Genomic DNA, 19056 nt, shown 5'->3' on the forward strand with positions numbered 1-19056 from the left:
ATTTTTCTGAAGGTTAATTTGTATAACAAAAAAAGAGAAAATGGAAAATTAGTGTAGAATCACCAGTAGTATGCCTACCCTCAGAAGCATTTCAACATATATTTTTTTAAAAGGCTTTGAAAAATTCAAGTAATAAAATTTTGTTTAATCTTTGTGAACCATTAAAATGACCAGTATGTACTTTTATACTTATGGTACATGCTTCATTAGTGCTCCTGAGAATGCTCCCCCAGGAACAATAATTTTAGGACAATGAGAGATAATAAAACATGATGGAGGCAAGAACTACTGTAGAAGGAAAAATAACCTGGCTGATTGACTGATTTGATGCTGGAGATAAAAACGGGAGCGCAAGATATCGTGAATATGTGATCCCTAAATGAAATGACTAAGGAAATCTTGCCGTTGATCGAGTTATGAATGGTTCTCAGAAGTATGAGGAGTCATTTGGAGAAAGACCTTTCTGCAAGTTTAAAACCAAGTTGTAATTGTCCATATAATTCCTTGATACAAGTTCCCTTCCCCTGAGTGTGGAATGAACTTAATCAATGACTTCTAGTGAAATTTCTTAAAAGCAATTGAATAGGAAGTATCCTGGTAGAAACCAGGTTATCCATGTGACCAAGGTTAACAGTAATCCTAAATCCTATCAATATCATGGACTTGCTGATTTAATACAATGAGAAGAAAGCTTCTCTTCTGCGGCATTCTTCAGCAGAAAACAAAATTCCCGTTTAATTACATGAAAAACAACAAAACAATCCAGAATTAGGGCATTTTCTACAAAGTACATGACCAAGCCTCTTCAAAAGAAAAGGCTATAAAACCATCACAGGTCAGAAAAGGCTACAGAGACATTAACACTAAATTGACTAAATACAAAGTATTATCTTAGATTGGACTCTGGAACAGAAAAGGGACTCTAGTTTCAAAGCACCAAACTGGTGTTTGCAGTCTGCCGCTTAGTTAATGGCATTGTCAGTGTTGGCTTTGAGAAATGTACCTGGTAAGATCTTAATAGCAGGGGAGGTTGAGTGGGTGCATATATGGGAACTCTCTATACTATATTACAACCTTTCTGAAAATCTAAATTTATTTCAAAATTAAGAGTCTAATAATGATAAGTTAATACTGATAGAAGTAGGTTATAAGTATGAACTATATGCCACTTTATCTTTTAAGCCCATACTAATATTCATTGATTAATTATTTAAAAATTTAATATGTAGAAGGATATTTACACAATTTCAAATACCTAAAGTACCTCTCCACAGAATACACTTATTAATTACAAAGGGAAGTACTAATCTTATATTGGAGAAGACTTTCTTAGTCGGGTAATCAAAGTTAACATTATCAGAAATGGGTCAAATCAGAATTATCTGCCTTGTGACAGGATGCAAAGAAAAAAACCACCTCACTTCTGTAGTATCATTTTTGAATATGCATAATATAAATTAATTATTTAAAAAAAAACAGATAAACAGACAAACTTAAATGGGGAGATGCTTTCAAGGCCCAAGAAAGATAAATTCGGGTAAGATAAGGGAGCACAGAAGGGGCTACAGCAAAATGTACACTGAATGAATTGACTAAAGAGATTCAAGTTCAATTGAAGACAATTGGTGGGGAAAATTAATCTTCTGATATACGCAATACTAACAATAGCCAGTATTTACTGTGAACTTACACTGTGCCAGGCAACACAGTGTAGAGGTTCTCGTAGGGACTCCGAAAACAGATGGCTGTGCTTTGAGTTCTGACTCTCTGCCTGTGAGTGGCGAGACTTTGGTCACATCACTGAACCTCTCTAAGCCTTAGTTTCCCCACATGCAACATGGAGATAATAATAATATTGACCTTCCAGGATCACTGTGAGGATTCAAAGGGGGACTACATGGACAGTATGCAAGATAGTGTGTTGTAGCAAGCGGAGCACACCCCACTCAGATAAAGATAACAGCATACAAAGATAATCCCAAAATAACAACAAGAAAAATAACCCTGCATTTGTTTACAAATGAGGAAAGTGATGTACAGAAGTTTTAAGAAATAGTGCAAGGTCACTCTGCTCATTAGTGTCAGGCTATATTACTTGGACCTAAACAGTTTAGGACTGAGTCTTACTTACTACTGCCTCTAACTGCTACCACTGTCATCTATAAGTATTAAAACCTATTACAGTAGAGCCTCTGTAAGGCTCTAACTGCCCCCAGACTATAACACACTGCTCAAGATATGGAGGTGGTCAACATATGGAGCTCAGTCTACTGTACTGATACGTATATGTGATGCATGTCTGGTCTATGAAAATTAGGTCAACTTAAGGAGGTGGTCAGTGTAGGGAGGTGGTCAGCTATGGAGTTTCTTTTGTATATCATATATACACAGGGTGCCAAAAAATGTATGCACATTTTAATAAAAGAAAAATGTATATTAAAATGATAATGCTCAAGTCACATTGGAGTTCTGCAATTACCAGAGATACTCAAACATCACTTGTATTCACCTTTTGCTATTGGCATGTATTGAGTATTACATTTTTAATACAGATTATGTCTCATTTCTTAAGATGTGTATATAATTTTTGATATTCTGTGTATATACATGTATATATGCACATGTCCACAGAGAGGAGTAGGTTATACATTATATTGCTCTCTCTCTTTTTTTTGTTTTATTAGCAAGAAAGGAAAAGTTTATTTTAACAGTTTAGATAGCAACCAGGCCCCATCCTAGCGACGGCATGCATCGTGGAGAACACAGTGCTGGATTTTACACACAATTTTGAGGGGTGTCAGCTGCTTCTTGGAAGTTCCCAGAGTTGTGGTCAACTTTGTTTCTCATGGCATGTTTCCATGACATTTTGTATCAACCTGTCCACATCAGAAACTTCCAGGGACTTTTTGGGACACAACTAGTCTCCAAAACAACCCACTTGCAATCCATTGATTAGTGATTAGCCCCATTCCCATAACAACTCAGGCTAGCCTGACCCAAGCCAGTTTAAAATAGCCTAATTGTATCCACTATCCATTGACTCTGCTCATGTCTAACTACCTACTTGATTCACCATCGTTAACATATTCCCACATTCAATTATTTTTAATTCTCTGATTCACTGGTTACTGATTCAATGCTACCTCTTGGCATTTTTCTCTATAGGACATTATAATGGAGTGAATGAGTGCTATAGAATCCATCCACTCTACAGGTGTTTCTAGATACTGGTGCCGTGATATCTTTTGAGGCTATTTGGGCATGTGAATATTATACAGGTCAAAGTTATTCACTAAGGAATTTATCATCCATCCATTTTCCTTGAATACCCAAATGAACACCAATATATTAGTGCTTTGATTTCAAAACTCTAACTCATTCTGGGAGTTTAGCCAGTCTAGCAAATAGTCAGAAGTTGATATTCCTGGGAAAGGATTCAATGTGTGTTTAGAATTATGAAAGTGAAGTATATTTAGTGTATAAAAAATGAACTGTAGTTAATTGAATTGGCCCAATTAAAAGTAAAATCATCCATAACATCATCGTCTCAGAAATGATAGCTCATCATTTCTTGGGATATAGTTTTCTAGATTTTCTCTTGGTGTTGGTTTTTCCTTTTGTCCAAATGTATATACATATGCCTATTTTATAAAATTGAACTCACAGAGTACGTAATGTTTTAAAAGGTATTTTCACACTAAAAATTCAGCCGTTTACATTATAGCATTTAATATTCATCTTGTCTACCTTTTGAAGGCTGCTAGGATAGAAAGAAAATAATCAGAAGTCTTACATACACTAAGGATATGAACTGCCTATTTCTAGACCCTCAAAACATAGTAGAGATGCCTCCCAAGTGTTTACTTCTTTGTATTATATGGTTCTGGAGCTCTTTGAACAGTACACATTGAATAAGCTATGTTTTTAGTTGGTTCTGATGCTCCTCTTCCTATTGCAAAAAAAGTGTATGTGTGTGTGTATGTGTATATGTATGTGTGTGTTTGTGTGTGTGTATGTGCGTGTATGTCTGTGCATGTGCGCATGTGTGTATGTGTGCGTGTGCGTGCGTGTGTGTATGTGTCTGCATGTGTGTATGTGTATGTGTGTGTGCGTGTGTGCATGTGTGTATGTGTGTGTGCATGTGTGTGTTTGTATGTGCGCGCGTGTGTGTGTGTGTTCGGACATTAACCTTTGTAGATACTTGTTACTACATGTCCTTGTTTGGCTTTATTCTCTCACCAATGTTAGCTGTACTAGGGCAAACTACTTAATTTATCTTTATTCAGTTGTGTGCAAAATCCAGCACTAGTCTCCAGAATTCACCAGTGAGATCAGGTCACTACTGAGTCCAAACTAGTAAGAAAGTAAAATGCTTTAGCAAAGTGAGGGGATTTGGGTGCCTTCCTACAAGACAGATAAACCAGAGTCATTAAAGCAACAGAAGGAACATTGTGAAATATGTTCCTTCCCTCCACAGGAGTGAAGGCAAAATGTTCTGATATGTACGTCTTTCTAGCTTCTATGATTTATGTAATTCATCTCCCTTTATTGTCAGGGAGTTTAGGATGTTTCCCTCCTTATGTCTGCTGTTGTCTGTTGAACACAGGGATACCATCCTTGTTGCTTTTATTAACTTTTTGTTCACATTTTAAATTATACATGGTAACACACACTTAAGCCTTAAAATGTAAAAATAATTCTGTATATTAAAATAGTCAAATAAGATATTGTATGTATATGTAAATACTTGTGTAATTGTATAGATGTTGACTTGAATTTATGTAGCAATTAAAGTAATATCACATATTTCTCATTTTCTTCTCATAATGATAATTTGAAAAGAGTATTCCTTTCTCAGAAAATACCTGAGTTCTGCTGGAGGCTGGTCAATATACAACATATCTCTTTTTTTCCATTTTTATAAAGGGAAATGTTTCTCTTCGATGGTATATGAACTTAGACTTAACACAAGGTTTAATTATATTCACTTGTAATAAATCTAGAATAACATTAAAAATCTGTGAATCTGCCTTTTAGTTTGCTTTCTCCAAACAAGCACTTTGCCACTAAGTTGGTACAATTCCTTGGGTTTCTAACTTATCTCCTCTTTTAAAATGTCCCAGTTAGATAAAAAGCAGCCTGGTGCACAGGAGTTGCTCAACAGACAGGCACTAGAGAAATGGATCAAGAAGTTACTAGAGTCTCAGAAGCAATTTTCCTTCTTTGAACTTTTCCCTAGAATGTATAGTCCCTGTGCTACTTGTTTAGGAAGTACAGTTCTGTATAAAGACAGAATCCCAGATTCAAAAGTGTTCGATTTGAAGTAACATGGATACAGCTGAGAAAAAAATCTTAGGGAGATAGAGAACCTCAGTGAGATCTCCCAGGACTCTCAGTTTTTCAGTAGCAGGGCTGGGACCTGAAAATTTAATTACTATTATTCCATATGTCTATTTGGTCTTATTTTGTCCATGAGATTGCAATCTCATTAAGGCAAGGGTATTTTTATTTATTTGTGTCCCCATCATTAGTTTGCACTAATTGGCTGTGTGTTCCATACCTACTTATGGACTAAGCTCTTCTAAAATAGTACCTCAGTGGTTGATATAGAAAAAGGTGAATTTTGGACTCAGTAATAGAAGGGCATTTTCAAAATAATACAAATAATAAGACATAATAGACATAGAAGTAAATACCTCCTTTCCCAAAGAAACCTCTCTCTTCTGAAGGTTTTTCATATTAGAAAATGTCATGACCACCATCAACTTTTTTGCTCAAGCCAGAGACTGGGGTGTAACATCCGAAGGTAATTTAAACATGGGGATTCTGAGGTGCTGGGAATGTTTTATTTCCTAGATGACTGTTACATTGGCATGTTCACTGGGATAATGCATGGAGTTGTGAATTAGGTTAATTTTCTTTTCCATATATGTCTTATACTTAAATATGAATTGTTGTGAATATATTTTTTCCCTGAAAACTATATTCTGATATGCTGGCCCATAGCCCATATTCAGTTTTATTTGACCTGGGGAGATTTTACTAAACACTGGGGAAGCTGCTCTACGTTCTCAGAATCACTCCATTCATAGGTACTCCTTCAGAAAATCAGTAAGGAAGAATTAAAAGAATTAATTCAGAATTCACAGACTTGATTTGTGAGCTGGCTCTGACACATGCAATGTGACCTTGGCTAAATCATTTCATTCTCCTGACCTTATACTATTGGTAGCTACACAAGAGGTTATCTTCAAGGAAATATCTTGATATTTTCAGCCTAAAGTGTGTATAGGGAGGGGGGAAAGGTGATGCTACTTTTATTGTACAAAAAAGAATAAAATTCCAAGAGAATAGACATCATTATGTACACTATAACTTTTTTGCTTAAATAGTGTTCTTGAGAAGTCACCCATCCTGCTATTTTAATTGCAAGTGACACTTTGAAAGGCAGCTATAGACAAATTATATTTTGTAGATTTATAAACAACGAACAAAATTGCCGAATTGTTGTCAGCCTTTTGAAAACTGTAGGTGTGACCTGCTTTTTATTCTTAAAATAAAAATTCTGAAAAACTGAGAGGTCATGCTCCTTCAGTAAATTCCTACAAACATTTTCCATTATTTATGTAATTAGACTTACATTACACTTTGTAAATTTGCAAAATGATAATATATCAGTTTTATTTAACGCAGTTCTCCCTTCTCCATTTTTTGGCACATTGTAATGGACTTATTTTTAAGGCATGAAGACTGCTTAAAATGAAAAACTGTTATTGTAGGACAGATTACTTTGATGATGTATTTTGCATCTCTAAAATTAACAAATAGTTCATAACACAATTTCCCTGAAGTCTTTCTACTTTTCGAGTGGAATATTGGGGTCTTGGGGTCTTACATTCACACTTTCATAATATGATGCCAGACATGTGAATTTCTGATATTATTGGCAATAGATTAAAAAATGAACTAGAGAAAATTCCATGATGTTAAAGAATATGCTACTATTATAATATATATGCATATGCAAAATCTATTCTAATAAATATAGGTGTATTAGAATATTGGGTTGATTGAGGGAGATCTAAGGCTAGAACAAATGTTCCATAGCAGGGATCAACATAGCATCTATTACATAATATAAAAACATTTTGAGCATAACCATGCTTATTTATTTACATGTTGTCTACGGATGATTTCAAATAACAACTGCAAAGTTAAGTTGCTACAACACAGACTGTATGACCCACAAAGTCAAAATTATTTACTATCTGGTCCATTATAGAAAAAGTTTGTCAACCTGTGATTTAGATTAGTGGTTGTCAAAGCATGATTCCCAGACCAGTAGCAGCATTATAAGCTAGAAACTTGTTAGAAGAATAAATGCTTATGTTCGGCCTCAAACCTACTTAATCTATATCTCTGGGGAAGGGGGCCTAGTAGTTTGTACTTTAACAATCTCTTCAGTGAATTCTGATGGATGGCAATGTTTGAGAATAACTACTCCCCAGCAAAATACTCATTTAAGGAAAAGGCAAGGTAGCCAGAAAAGATAGGTCTGTAACTCTAGTTTCATGGCACTGACCAACCACACACAGTCATATTTGCTAAGTCAGGAATTATAAATGGATGAAAAACTAGATTTAAATTGAAGACTGATACATGGCACAAATACAGCTATTCCTCACCCTCCATGTGCTTCTAACCTACTTCAAGGTAATGTGGTCTCTAGCCCAGGCCATTGCATAAACCACCCAGTTGATCTTTTCTCTTCATACCTTTCTCTAAATAACAGTCCAGTTACTCTTTTAAAATACTGGTGAAATTATTCCAAGGGAATTTAATAATAATTCAAATTGAAAAATGAATTTTTTCCCCTAGAACTTCTTCCCACCCAAGCCAAGGCTTTGGGCTTTCCCTTCATTCTAATAAGAATGACTTTTCCAAGATAATTTTCACTGTATTATCTTACGTATGTCCTTCTCATATGCTGAACTTTTTTCACATGACTCTTCCACATCAAAATATTCCCTGACTGCCTTATCTCAAATGGTTTCCACTTTAAATGGGCAAATCATATAGTATGTCACTTATCACAACATATCTTTTTAAAAAAAATCTAACAGAGGAGGCTTTCTACAATATCCAGTGTTTGATGTGATTATGTTCACATCCATACATAAAATTAAATAACACATTACGTATTTCAAGCATGGTCACCCAAATATGTAAATATTTAAATAGTATTTACTACTAATATACTAAAATATGTAAATATGTAAATAAGTATTTACTATTAATATAATTAATATATTACTATGATTTTACTATTATATTATATATTATATATTTACTATTAATATAGTTAATATAATTTATTATATATTATATTATTATATAATATTTACTATTATGACTAGTATATGATGATGCTACTGTGACCACTTGATGCCAACCTCGATTTAGCTGAATAATAGAAGATAAATTCCTGGTTAAAAGATTTCTTAAATAGAAGTAAGAGAAAGAGATCACATAGATTGGCAAGTCTTCAATACTGTATTTAAAATGGCCCTCCTATTTAAAAATGAGAAAATGCCCATTCACTTTGCTGACATATTTTAGGTCAATCATTTTAGATTTATAACAGATGGAAACAATTTCTTCTATATTCTTGGTTATATCCTGTTCTATAAAATACTTGGATTTTCTCAGTATTTCTGCATTGCAACAACACTCTCCCCACCCCAAAGTAATATTTACCATTATAATTGATAATCACTCTTCACTCATCATTATTAACTGTGTTAAGGAATCATAGTGTGGACTCAATTTTATAAGAAAGAGTACTTAATACTCTATGATAAAACACTTCTATGATATTATCCTTCGAGCGTCTCAAGGTTGAACAAATAATGTTTCGATGCTTTAATGCTCCTATGCCTGGAAATATTCAGTAAATCTCTTACAGAAAAACAAAATAAATTTTGTTAGGTTGCTGTCCCTCTTCTCTGATACTATGAAAATAACAGTTTTACTCTGCACTTAGGTGTTTATCATATAATTTAACTATTTTCATATTACTCTTGGGAAAGGAAAATATTATAGGTTATAAGTAACCTTGTGTATCCTGTTAATGCAGTTATCTTAAAAATATATATGTAAACTACCAAATTATAGAAATGCCTTTCTAAGCTTAAAAACCAATCTAATCTTGAGAATAACATTTCTGAAAGATAGGTTTTTATTTAGCCCTGTGAAAAAGTCTGTCTGTTTTCAAATAGCAACTCAGTGACTGATCTGGAAACAGAAGTCAGGATTATTATTTTAATTTTATGTCTGATTCTATGTTTCCAGTTGTCATTAGTTTTGTAATCTGACATTCTCATGCTTATCATGAGTAAGCAGCAGTATCAGGAAAGACATATGTGAATATTACAATGAAGTCAGAAATACAGAAATAGGGGATGATAGCTTTAAGGGACATTAAAAAGTTACAAAGCAAAATGAGGTTACAGAGGGATTTGTTCTACCAGCATAATCATCAACATCCTTGAGCCGGTAGTAGGTATATGAATCCAACAAACAAAATACTTTCTTATCACTAAAAGTCACCCAGAGAAAATTGTACTATCATCATAACAAATATTTACCGATTTCTTGATTTATTTTGTTTATCCCTTTTCCTATGTTATCTCATGTAATCCTGACAACCGACATAAAGGAAGAGCACTGTCCTCATTCAACAAGTGCTAAGGTTTGGCTAGAGAAGTAAAGTGACTTGCTTTAGATGCCAGGGGTGGTGGCTCACACCTATAATCTCAGCATTCTGTGAGGCTGAGGCAGGAGGATCCCTTGAGCTCAGGAGTTCAAGAACAGCCAGAGCAAGAGTGAGACCTCACCTCTACCAAAAAAGGAACGATTATCCAGGCATCATGGTGGGAGCCTGTAATCCTAGCTACTCAGGAAACCGAAGCAGGACAGTTGTCTGAACTCAGGAGTTTGAGGTAGCTATGAGCTAGGCTGATGCCAAGGCTAGAGCCTGGGCTACAGAGAGAAACTCTGTCTAAAAAAAAAAAAAAAAGAAAGAAAGAAAATGCCTTAGACTTCATTTTTACTAATTGGAGAAACAAAAGTTAAAACCCAGGTCTGTCTGACTTCAAGCTGCTTTTCCATAGCTATTAAGTGATATCATCTTTCGAATAATCTCAGAAGTCTTTAAGGAGGAAAAAACAAAAATCGTGAAAAACTAGCTTGCCTCTATTTTTTTTTTTTTTTGGCCGGGGCTGGGTTTGAACCCACCACCTCCGGCATATGGGACCAGCGCCCTACTCCTTGAGCCACAGGCGCCGCCAATTAGCTTGCCTCTTTATTGAACTTCACCAGTTTATCTCCAGAGATCATGGTGTTGGGTATTCTGAAAATGTCAATCAGGGATGATTCTTGTTTCATAAACTCTGTAAAATATACCCAACTGGAGGGAAGATGTCTGTAAGAAAAGAAGATAAATAGAACATGAAGACAGCACCTACACAAATAAAATGTAAAGATTTTAAAACAGTATCTTCATTTGAGTAATACATGTATAAAGGGACAAAAAGAAACCTATAGTTTCATTTCATTTCAAAGACATTTTATTTAAACTGACACCAATATTGCCTTTCACGTCCTGGCATGTAGACAGAATAATCAAATGCAATGACTAAGTTCTCAAAAATAACATAAAATGTTAGAGGAAAGAATTTGGCAACATAGCAAATATCTAAGAATATTTTGAGAACAATCATTGGTAAAGAGAAATAGAGACCTTAAATTATTCTTCAAGGTAAGAAGTTTTCCATATAGTAAAATATTTTTGTTCCTCAAGGCGGTTGATAATGTCAAACATACTTTCAGTATGATAGAAAATTCAGATTATTTCTTTAATTAGCAATAATTTTCAAATTGACTTCTCCTTTATGCCTAAATTCCTTGGAGCACCTGGACAGTGATGTACGAGGTTTGGGGAGGAGTTTGTGACTCTGCAGGAGCAAAACCTACCATGAGCTGAACTCCTGGCCTTTCTAGATTAGCTCTGTCATCCCAGACTTCATTCTTACTAATCGGAGAATTTCCCATCAGTGAAACAGGGAAACCTAAGCATTTTTTACTGTTTATATAAAAAATGAATAAAACAACTTTTTGCTCATATAGCATAGAAAATGTAGTGTCCGCTAACACATACACAATCCAAACTTTAGTGTGCACGTAGAGTAAGTACCCAAAGACGGGTAAGAAAGGAAAGATGACCCACACTTGCATGCCGGTTACAAATCCACAGTTTGTAAAACTTGGGCTGATGTTTTTCCTTCTCAGCTTCACTTTCTTTTTCTGGAAATTGGGGATAAGAATCAATACCATGTTTAAGTTTTTCTCTGAAGATTATGTAAATTATACACACAAAGGGACCCCCACTGTGCCAGACACATAATTCACCTCCTAGATGTCGGAGACAAAGGGTACACATTCAAATTACTATTGATCAGAAACATTTCTTGAAGAATGACTTTCATTTCACACCTTGAAGATTCATTTTGCCCCTTCTTTGTCTCCCTCTCTCCCTCCCTCCCTCCCTTCCTTCTTTCTTTTCTTTCAGAGACAGAGTTTCACTTTGTCACCCTCTGGGTAGAGTGCTCTGGCCTCACAGTTCACAGCAACCTCAAACTCTTGGCCTCAAATGATTCTCTTATCTCAGCCTCTCGACTAGGTGGGACTAGGGTGCCACAATACCCAGCTCCTTTTAGAGACTGAGTCTCACTCTTGCTCAAGGTGGTCTCGAACCTGTGAGCTCAAGTGCTCTGCTCGCCTAGGCCTCCCAAGAATGTTGGGATTATAGGCGCGAGTCACCATGCCCAGCTGTTCCTGCTTTCTTGCTTTTTTTTTTTTTTTTTAATTTTCTAGTATGTTGATGCAATGTTATGCTGAAATTCATTGCCTCAAATACTTCTTAGAACAGGACTATGAGTATTTTGTCTTTCCTATAAATTCTGGATAACATTAGGAGGTTTTTAGGTTTAGTGAACTTAGTCCTGGAATTGGGTTCTGATTCGTACTGAATAAGCCTCACTGTATCAATTGTGTTAGCCAGGTAGCTGAATTATGCACTAGACAGTGAATAAGGCAGGTGTTCTTTATTGTCCAAACATATAGTATCAGGATGGTTAAACACGGGAAACTGAAATAGGAAGTTAACAAATTTCCTAAAGGCCTGCTTCACGTGTGTGTATTTACCAAGACGAGAATAAACTGTCTATGAAAGAAAGGGAAAAAAAAGATAAAAGAAAAAAAGGGAGAACTAGAGGGGAGAGAGGAGGAAGCGGAGGAGGAAGGAGATACAGGGCAAAGGGGAGAAAGGAAGACAAACTCTCTCACAAGTGAGAGTGCAAAATTGGCAATTGCCGAAACCATTCAGGACGAGTGCGCAGTTGTATTGATTTGTAAGTTACCAGCACAGACAACAGTTGCTAAATCAATGTTGTTCCTATTCTTTCTCCACTCCTGCAGAGAGAGATTGGTGGATGGGTAATAGCAACTGCTCTCAGCTTGTTTCAGCCAACAACCAGGACATGCTGCAAGACGAAGCCTGGTAGGAATCTAACAGTCTAACCTCTCGGTCAGCCAGATTGTGTGTGAAGTAACTGCCTGAGGATAAATGAGGGGAGGCAACAATCTCAACATCAACACAGTAGTGGCAGCTTGTTCATCATGAGCTGCATCACAACAGATGCGGCGGTAATTTAATTTGGGGTGGGAAATCTCAGGCAGTCCCATTCAAATTGGCTGTCAGATTTAAACACGACTGTGTCAGAAGAGCTTCTGCCTGGCAGTCTGTGCTTGGGAGGGGATTTTATTGATCAAGATCCAGCAGCCAAATTGCATTTCTTTCTGAAGTTGTGGATTCTGATGAGCTATTTGCTTACTCCCTTGCCTGTTTTACTATGGTGAGTATTGTAGGTGGGGTTCTTGGAATTACAAAGCCTTCTGCCCACAGAAGTATATCTGTGCACTAATAATAAATATATTTCATATTACATGGCTGCCACAGGATTTATCAGTTGATTATTGTATGATATTGGTGAGCCTGTCCTGTGACTGTCCTAGGATACAGGTGAGTAGACAGATTGGGAGGATACAGGTGAGTAGACAGATTGGGAGCAATGAGATGAGTCCCCAGTGATTAGAAGATGTACTTCTAGTCCAGTGAACTTTGAACTGTCCCATACTGCTTTTTAAATTCATTTCATTTTTTTCTTAAAATGACCTTGCCACCAACCTTGCCACCAGTAGACTTCAATGATCTAAAGTAATACCTCAGAACAATTCCTAATTTATAGAGGAAGCTCTAGGACAGAGTTTTCCATAACTCTCTCTCAGCAAGCTTTCATAATAAGCCTACTACAATAAATACTAACATTCTCCTCAGTATCAGTCTCTTTCCAAATCAGCAGAAAATCAGCTCTGGGTGATATTCCACTTAAATTCCTAATGTTTGTGTAGAATAATATTTGTAATAAATCTGATAATCATCCTCAGTCAGATAATTCATTGCCTAAAACATAAATTCCCTCAAGTGTCTGAATGCCAGTAAATCCTAGGTGGAAAATTATCTCATTAATTCTGAGCCTGAGTCTACATGAGACAAATTCTGGCAAGCTCTACAGTCTAGACATTCCTGGAGCCTCCCAGTGGACATGGACTTCTCTCCCCTTTCACCTTGTCTCCATCTTTCATCTTTCTCGATTGCATACAGAGAGACACACATACACACTTGGCACACAATCGATATTAAAAAAATAAGGAGAGGCTCATCTAGACTGAAAAGTTGACTATTAATAAATTAAAACTCCTGGAAAGATCTACCTTATTTGAAATACGTAAACATTAATTAAATAGTATATAAGTCCCCAGAGCCAATTAAACAAGGAGATAGATTCAATGTCGTGACTTGATGGTATTCAGGAATTAGTTCTGATCCTAAAATTCTGTCTTCGCTTGATGATTATTGGTGCCTAACACGTTTAAATGGAGAAGAATTGGATACAAATGTAGTTGACAATTGCATATACTGAATCGACAAATGTTTCTTGAACACTTAATAGTGCACAGTGCAAGATGCTAAAAAAAGCTATACATAAGACATAGTCTTTGATTAGGACCAGTGCACAATTTTTTTGAAAAAAGGAAAGTCACACACAGTAAATAAGAATGAAAAAGCAGAGTATAATCAACGATTAAAACCGGATCTTATGTAAATCCTATATAAAAGATAGGATGCTGCTATTCTGATGAGCTACCATTTTTAAGCAAAGTCCTGTAGCTTTTTGGAAGGTCTTCATAAAGGTAAGATAACTGGGAAAACCAAGAGAGTCAAAACTAATCCTGGGCCTGTGGCTGCTGCATTTTTCCAAGGAAAAGTCCAATAGGGAGCCTGAGTTATGGTTTAAATTTGATTAAGAGGAGAAAACATAGTCCGCTTTCATAGAACTATGCTTGAGGTTTCTGGTCAGTGAGGAGAGCCATGAGTAATTTCGCAGCGTTTTCAGAGATAAGAATATAATCCCATAAAGTGAAACATTGGTGACAAGGGAGAAATATACATTGATGGAATGAGGTATGGGCAGATGACATGGTAAGAAATAGAACTCCAAGGTATAGGTATGGGGCTACCAACTGTGTAAAAAGAATTCAAATAATTCATGGGTGTAGTTAATGAAAACGTTCCCACAAAGCAAAGTAGGGAAGTACACTTTAAATCACAGCAGAAAGAACACACCTGTGAAATTCTAGACATTTAATCATATGAGTTAACCTTATTGAATTCCTATGATGTTCTGAGTTCTAAGTTTGCTCAGAACCTGAATTGGATGTAGCCTGCATGGACTCTTTATGCTAATAATCTTTTCAGCAATAAAGTTGCATTATACCCATGGAGCCTGGAGTGGAAACATCCGTGAATAATACATGCACATATTCACATATTTACTGGTTAAAACACCAATCTCTCCCATCTCAGGATTCATTCTATACAGGCATTAAAGCATTTCTTTTATTCCACATAACCTATCCTTTTAAACTATTCATCCTTTAATACAGTGGTTCTCAGAATGGTTCCTGGATGAACATCATCAACTTTACCTGGCAACTTATTAGAACTATAACTTTTAGGGTTTCACCTAAGCCAACTGACTCAGCATCTCAGCAGGTCGAGTGCAGTAATTTGTATTGTAATGAGCTTTCCAGGTGATTCTGAGGAGCGCTCATCGGGGGTCCTCAAACTATGGTCCACGGGCCACATGAGTCGGTGTGATTGTATTTGTTCCCATTTTGTTTTTTTACCTCAAAATAAAATATGTGCAGTGTGCATAGGAATTTGTTCATAGTTTTTTTTTAAACTATAGTCCTACCCTCAAACGGTCTGAGGGACAGTGAACTGGCCCCCGGTTTAAGAAATTTGAGGACCTCTGCACGGTCTGAGTGTTGCCTCATGGACCAAGGCACAGTCAACTCTTAGCTCTATCTTGACCTCTTTGGTATTTATAACTTCTAGGTGTACTTATGCTGCTTCATGTCTATGTGAGATTAGTATCTACTATAAATAATTGTATGTACATTGCATATGAACATAACCAGCACATTTATCTATTACTGCAAGTGTGTCTGTTATTTTTCCATTATGAGTTTATGGGCTTTGTAGTCTGAGACTTTCTTCTACTTTGATATAAACTAGTGATTCTCAACCCAGAATGCTTTTGTATCCCAGTGGACATTTGGCAATGTCTGCAGATATTCATCATGGGGGAAAGTGCTATTGACATCTAGTGGGTAGAGTCCAGTGATACTTCTAAACATCCTACAATGAGCAGGACACTTCCTCTCCCTTAATAAAGAATCATCTGGCCCCAAATATCAATTGTGCCCAGATTAAGAAACCCTGGTATAACTGATACTGAGCTAGAACTAGGTGTATATTGTTGCTAAATATGTTATCATCTTTAATGTAAAACTTATACATTATAAGAAGATCCAGGAGTCACCTGTAGTGTTCTTTTGGTAACAAGCTGAAACTACTAGGTTGTTAAAGAAAAGAGGAGGTTGTAGTTGTTGGTTTTGAACTCACAATACAACTGTGGCGTAACTGTCACACATTTTCCTTTGCAAAACAGGAATAAACATCATCGGTAGAATTTCCACAAAACAAAACTCTCTGCCTCAAATGAAGCAGGTAAAATTTATAAGCTGATTACAGAATAATACAATAGTATTGAGTTATTTCATATGTCCACATGTATCATATGATTACCTACAAATGTTGTGTTCAGGAGACACACGGAGGTCTTTGTTCATAAAAATTAACTATATTTGCAAATTTTTACCATGGGATCTTTTATTGTGGATTTGTTTGAGTGTTACTTATACAAAGACAGATTCATATGTTGTGAATAGTAGGTATCTAGATGTTTTCCAAGACTAGAGTTTCCCAATGATTAGCACACCTGGTATGAAGACGTGCTCTGATTTGTAGGAATTTACATGTGCATCATCTCATCTTCAGGTAATTTAGATGCTTCTGCAGCATCTAAAGATGCTGGGCATCTTAAGATGTCCCAAGTAGCTATGGTTGCCTTATCCAAGATTTTCACCAAAACCCTTTCCATTTCCCCTCCTAGGAAAGAGTCTAATAAGTGAGACTGGAAAGAAGAACTAACTAGTTGTAATAATACTTGGTAACTGAACAGATGTGGGGACTGGGTGGAAGAAAAGATAAATCAAGATAACACCTAGGTATTTGGTTTGTAAATTTAAGTAGAAAATTTTGAATCTCCCTAACTCAGGAACATGACAGAGAAGTGAGTAAATAAATGATTCTAAGCCACTTCACAAATTTACAAAAATAATCATGTGGATTAGAGTCCTTTTCTCTTTATTATCAATCATGCTTCTAGGTAAACATTCCCCAAAGGGAGGTGGATAAGGAGAAAGAACAGAATGAAAGAAAATTTGAAAATATAATTCAAGATTTCAAATACAGTTCTGAAAGGGATGGCATCATTCTCAGTAACTTCTGCTAGCATCCGGATTTTAAAATGATGAAATAAGATGTTCAATTTAGAGGTTCTTTTAACTTTGTTTTTCATTTACACTTTATAAAAGATAATCTGGAAATATGTATATGTCTAAAGAAGAAATTAAGTACACACATATCTATATATAATTACTCTTATATCCTGTTTTTTTTTTTTTAAGTTTTTCTTTTCTTTTCTTTTTGATTCAAGTAGATTTAGGATAGATGGTGGTTTTCTTGTTATAAGGCTGAATTACATAGTGGAGGAGTCTAAATTGCTAATATACTCATTGCTTGAACAGAGCACATTACAGCCAATAGGTAATTTGTATCAAGTACACCCCGCCCACCCTCCTAGTTTTGAGTCTCCACTGCCCCTTAAGTCTCTCTGTATGACCATAGATACCCAGTGTTAGCCACCACTTATAAGCAAGAACATGTGATATTTGCTTCTTTGTTTCTGGGTTACTTCACTTAGAAAAATTGTCTCCGTTTCTATCCAAGTGTTGCAAAGCACAATATTTCTTTTTAAAATGTTTCAGATTAATGTGAAGGTATAAGCAATTAAGTTACATTGCTTGCGTTTGTTAGGTAAAGCCGGATTTGGAGTTGAGCCCTTCACCCAGGAGGTGTTCCATATTGGATACACTGTGCTTACTGGGTGAAAGCACATCAATCCCTCTCCCTCTCCCCATCTCCTTCTCTCTCATCCCTTCTCCCTCCCACTTGAATTTAATTGGGTTTTTCTCTTGTGTGAGCATGTAGTTGTTTATCTACTGGTTTCATATTAGTATTGAGTACATTGCACACTTGCTTTTCCATTCTTGTGATATTTTACTAAGGAGAATGTTCTTCAATTCCATCCAGGTTAATACAAAAGATTTAAAGTCCCCATCTTTTTTATGGCTGAATAGTATACCATGGTACACATATACCACAGTATATGAACCCATTCATGGGTAGAGGGGCACTTGGGTTGATTCCACATCTTGTAAATTGTGAATTGAGCTGCAATAAATATTTTAATACAAATGTCCTTTTGGCAAAATGATTTTTTAAATTCTTGGTTGATACCTAGTAATGGGGATTGTGGGATCAAATGGCAGGGTCACTTTCAGCTCTTTGAAAATTCTCCATACTTCTTTCTATAGATGCTGTATTTGTTAGCAATTTCACCAAATATGTAAAAGTGTTCCTTCTCTCAACATCCATGCAATATCTGCAGCTTTGGGATTTTGTGAAATGGGCTATTCTCACTGGGATTTGGTGATATCTCAAGGTGGTTTTGATTTTCATTTCTCTGATGATTAGGGATGCTTAGCATGTGTTTTTGGCCATTTGTCTATCTTCTTTGGAGAAGATTCTGTTCATGTCTCTTGCCAACTTCTGTCCTTTGTCAGATTTATAGCAAGGATATTTCAATATCTTCTCCCGTTCTGAAGGTTGTCTGTTTGCTTTAATTGTGCCCTCAGCTGTACAGAAAGATTTTGGATTAAACATGTCCCATTTAGGTATTTTTGGTGTTGCCACAATTTCTAAAGAGTCTTCTTAAAATCTTTCCCAAAGCTCATCTTTTCTTGAGTTTTCTGCACTTTCTTCTAGAACTTTATTTTTCCATGTCTTAAATTTAAATCTTCTATCCAGCTAGAGTCAAGTGATTCTCTCCCATTTTCTTCTGGAGTTTTTATTGAACTCTTGGTCTTTGCTGATGATATGATCTTATATTTAGAAAACTTCAGGGATTCAATCACAAGGCTCCTGGAAGTGATCAAGAAATAGCAACATCTCAGGGTATAAAATCAATGTCCACAAATTCGTTGCTTTCATTTATGCCAATAATTGCTTAAAATTAATTTAGCCACTTATGGTCTTTTTTGATTTCATATGAATTTTAGAGTGTTTTTTTTCCTAATTCAGTTAAAAATGACTTGTATTTGGATAGGAATTGAAATGAATGTGTG

Source organism: Nycticebus coucang, chromosome 9, assembly GCF_027406575.1.
Source record: "Nycticebus coucang isolate mNycCou1 chromosome 9, mNycCou1.pri, whole genome shotgun sequence".
In the NCBI taxonomy this organism is placed as follows: domain Eukaryota; kingdom Metazoa; phylum Chordata; class Mammalia; order Primates; family Lorisidae; genus Nycticebus; species Nycticebus coucang.